This window comes from Heterodontus francisci, unplaced genomic scaffold (genome assembly GCF_036365525.1).
Source record: "Heterodontus francisci isolate sHetFra1 unplaced genomic scaffold, sHetFra1.hap1 HAP1_SCAFFOLD_51_1, whole genome shotgun sequence".
Classification (NCBI taxonomy): domain Eukaryota; kingdom Metazoa; phylum Chordata; class Chondrichthyes; order Heterodontiformes; family Heterodontidae; genus Heterodontus; species Heterodontus francisci.
In genome coordinates, this window is record NW_027141937.1 from 402077 (window position 1) to 406818 (window position 4742).

Sequence of the window (4742 nt, forward strand, 5' to 3'; positions counted from 1 at the left end):
TCAGACACCTACAGCTGGCTGTCCAGAATGACGAGGAGCTCACCAAGCTGCTGGGAGGGGTGACCATCACTCAGGGCTGGGTGCTGCCTAATATCTAGGCCATGCTGCTGCCCAAGAAAACCAGCGCTCCGGGCACAAAAACCAAGGCAATCTGCCAGGATTTTATCAAATACCCAAAGGTTCTTTTCAGAGCCACCCACAGTATCATTCTTGTAAATCTCCTCTGTACTCTCTACACAGCAATTATGTCCTTTCTGTAATGTGATGACCAGAACTGTACGCAATACTCCAGCTGTGGCCAAACCACCGTTTTAAACAGTTCTCGCATTACATCCCTGCTTTTGTCGACCAAGAAAGGAAAGCATTCCATATGCCTTCTTCACCACTCTGTCTACCTATCCTGTCACTTTCAGGGACCTGTGGACATGCACTCCAAAGTCTCTCACTTCTTCTACCCATCTCAATATCTTCCCGTTAATTTTGTATTCCCTTGCTTTGTTTGCCCTCCCCAAATGCATTACCTCACACTTCTCCAGATTGAATTCCATTTGCCACTTTTCCGCCCACTCAATTAATCCATTCATATCATTCTGAAGTCTGCAGCCATCCTCCTCACTATCAATTACACGGCCAATTTTTGTGTCATCAGCAAATTTCCCAATCATAGCTCCCACATTTAATTCCAAATAATTAATTTTTTTTTTGAAGAGATACAGCACTGAAACAGGCCCTTCGGCCCACCGAGTCTGTGCCGACCATCAACCATCCATGTTATACTAATCCTACACTAATTCCATATTCCTACCACATCCCCACATTTCTCTACCACCTTCGTAGGGACAATTTATAATGGCCAATTAACCTATCAACCAGCAAGTCTTTGGCATGTGGGAGGAAACTGGAGCACCCAGAGGAAACCCACACAGACACAGGGAGAACTTGCATACTCCACACAGGCAGTGCCCAGAATTGAACCCGGGTCGCTGGAGCTGTGAGGCTGCGGTGCTAACCGCTGCGCCACTGTGCTGCCCGTCTGGTAATATACACCACAAACAGCAAGGGACCCAACACTGAGCCCTGTGGAACGCCACTGAAAACTGCTTTCCATTCGCAAAAACATCCGTTGACTACTCTCCTTTGTTTCCTGTCACTGAGTCAATTTTGGATCCAACCTGCCACATTCCCCTGTATCCCATGGGCTTTCATTTTATTGATCAGACTGCCATGTGGGACCTTATCAAATGCCTTACTAAAATCCATGTAAACCACATCCACCGCACTATCCTCATCAATGTTCCTTGTTACTTCCTCAAAAAACTCAATAAAGTTAGTGAGACATGACCTTCCCTTAACAAATCCATGCTGACTATCCCTGATTAATCCGTGCCTTTCGAAGTGGTAGTTTATCCTGTCCCTCAGAATTGATTCGAATAATTTACCCACCACTGAGGTCAGACTTACCACATCCTTTTAAAATAATAGTACAACGTTCGCAGACCTCCAATCCTCCGGCACCTCCCCCATATCCAGTGAGGATTTGAAGATGATCCTCAGCGCATCCACTATTTACTCCCTGGCTTCCTTTAACAACCTCAGATGCAAACCATCTGGCCCTGGTGATTTATTCATTTTCAAGGATGTCAGACCCTCTAGTACTTCCACTCTCATTATGCTTATCGTATCTAATATTTCACACTCCTCTTCTTTTACTACAATGTCTGCATCATCCCTCTCCTTTGTGAAGGCAGAGACAAAAAACTCATTAAGAACCCCGCCCACATCTTCTGGATCCACACAGAAGTTCCCTTGTACATCTCTGATAGGCCATACCCTTTCCTTAGTTATCCTCTTGCTCTTAATGGACTGATAAAACATCCTTGGGGTTCCTTCAAGTAGTTGTATCCAGTCCACATCCACCAAATCACCTCTCAGTTTTGTAAAATTTGCCTTCCCCCAATTTAGAACTTTTACTTTTCGAGCTGCCCTGCCATTACTAAGCTTTACAAACTCATTATTGCTCGTGTAATAAGTGTAATAAGTAGAATAATTTACCAGTTACTCACCGATCAGCTTCTTCCCCTGTACCATGGAGGCTGAAAAGGCAGAAGAGACCAAAGAGCACCTCTTTCCCCTAGTCAGTGAAGTCCCTCACACATCAACTCACAGCTTTACACTCTGTCCAAACAGCACTTTCTAATTAGTAATTATTCATAAATTACACTAACTAAAACATTAGTAACCTGACCAATTACAAGGTAGCTATTTGAGGGTTTTTAAACAAAGAGCTTTTTTCCCTATCCCAAAGGCTCTTTTCAGATCCACCCACAGTATCTGAAAGGGCTGATTACTGTCTGAAGTCTGCTGTACCCACACCTCTGTCTATCCCTCTTCATCCAGAACAACCAGTGATATCTTCCATTCCTTTCACCATCATGTGTTTAACTCGCTTCTCCTTATAGACAGTCAGATATCAATGTAATAATGAAATGATCTGTGTCAGTGCTGGCCATTTCCCTGTCCTGATTTCAGACCCCACTCTGGACACTTGTTTCCCATTCCAGGACCTTCTTGTATTAATATTCAGCACCACCTGTCAGTCAGAAACTTGTCTCAATGAACCGATCCTTTTACTGAACTTCCAACTGCTGCTGTCTATTTCTCGAGGGAAAGAGCTGCACACTGTGTAAGGATGTGAGGGGAATGTAACCCGGCTGCTGGTGAGAAGGTCCCGTCTTCTCAATCAAAAGCCTTTTATTTTACTACAGTGATTCCCAGATTCCCAGCTGGTCTGTTGAGGATTTTGTTTTCACAGAAATATCTTGTTAAATACAAATCTGATTCCAACATGTCAGTAACAGGACAGAATGGGAACCTTTTAAAAGGATGAAGCAACTATTTCAGTGGCTTCTCACTGTTCCCCTGAAGCCTGTGTGAAGGGGAATTACCAATAGTCTGTAATTTATTACTTCCACACCGAGTTTGAGTTATTTGTCGCGTGAAAGATTGCTGAACGGAGTGTTTTACTGTCAGTTACGGATGAGAAGTTGACAAAAATTGGCAAAATAAAGCTGTTCATAAAATAGCACCGGCAATTTGAGTCGGTAAAAGCAATATTGTGTTTTAAAAGTTTATTTAAACCGCTACGGGAAAATAGATTTTTATGTACTTTTCCAGTCGATCACTTCTTTTCCACAGTGAAATTGGCGGCTTTCACAAATTCAAATATTCTGCCAGGTTGATAGGTTCAACCAATGATTTTTTGTATTTTGTGCTTCGAGATTCTCTGATTGAATCATTCACATAAGCTAATGGCTGTGTGGCCTAATGGATAAGGCGTCTGACTTCGGTATAGTCTATGATGTTATCAGAAGATTGCAGGTTCGAGTCCTACCACGGTCATTTTGACCCAAAGGGATTATGCAGGAATTTGGGGATTGAGTCGGGTACTGAACAGATTGGAAACCCGACATGGACTTAATGGGGCGAATGGCCTCCTCATGTGCTGTCACTGACTTTGTGAGAAGAGGGTGACCAATCAGAAGTGGGCTGGGGTTCCAGCGGGTTCAAACTGCAGGAATTCCAGGTCCCGAAATGACTGAGCTGAAACTGATCAGTTTCACTGCAGGAAACACCGTCTCGGGGGAAATAACATCACAAATAATTCCATTTGACTAATTATTCAATTATTAAACAATGGGCAGATGTGAAGGTGCGATGTTACTTTTCACTGTGAGGGGAGAATCCGCCATCTGGGTAAATCAGCAACTTTGTAACATCGTCTGTACGTTTAGAAAAGAAACGATGAAAACTCTCCCCATAACCCTGGTGCGGTGGAAAGGCTCAATTCAGAGATTGGAATAGAACGAGAGCACAACATAAATCATTAACTGATATTTCCGGCATAAAACACACCCCAGCTCCCGTTCCCATGTCACTGCTGTCCCTATGAGGCGGTGGGTGACTCTGAAAAGAGACTTTGTTTTGTGTTGCTGCAGGAAAACCACAAAGATCCTCCCAGGCAGTGAAACTCGTCTTCCCAGAATCTCCATACCAGATTGAAACAGAAAACGCAAAGACAGTGAGAGAGTTCCAGAGAGTTACTGAGCATTAAAACCAATGAAATAAACCAATTCTAGAGAGATGTTGGTGCAGTTTTGTTCAGAGCGATTGTGGCTCTTAAAAGAGCTGTTGTGTTTCGAGTGTTTTCACTACATGGTGGAGTTTTCCTTGGATTTGATGTAGTTGGTCACTCACTTTGTCCCTTCTCACATTCCGAGCGCTTTGTTGGGTGGAAATATTTATTCAGGCAGTTTCAACAGCTCAGAGCCGACATTGAGTCAGAAACCATAAATGGGAGTACGGGACACAGACAAGGAATTTACGCTGGACCTTTAGAAATCTCACTGGTTATAGGCCTCAGTTAGAGCGTAGTGTCTAATTCCATGCTCCACACTTTAGCAGGAATGTCAAGGCCTTAGAGAGGGTGCAGAGGAGATTTAATGGAATGGTATCAGAAATGCAGGAATTCAGCTAATGTGGAAAGAATAGGGGTCTGGGGTGTGTGAAGCTGGGGTCCTTCTTCTTAGAGTAGAATGGCAGTTAATAGTTGCGTTCAACATTGTGAAGAGTTTTTATATGAATAAAGAAGTTTGACTGCAATTAGACAGAGCCTTGTTGAGATCACACATTATGGGCAGCACAGTGGCGCAGTGGTTAGCACCGCAGCCTCACAGCTCCAGCAA

At 43.6% G+C, this 4742-nt stretch overlaps 1 non-coding gene across 1 annotated transcript; it reads left to right on the plus strand.

Moving 5' to 3' along the window:
• The first annotated feature begins 3310 nt into the window (after window positions 1-3310).
• Window positions 3311-3399, plus strand: trnar-ucg (transfer RNA arginine (anticodon UCG)). The gene is given in 2 exon segments: window positions 3311-3347; window positions 3364-3399. It is a non-coding gene; the product is annotated as a tRNA-Arg (tRNA).
• The last annotated feature ends 1343 nt before the right edge of the window (window positions 3400-4742 follow it).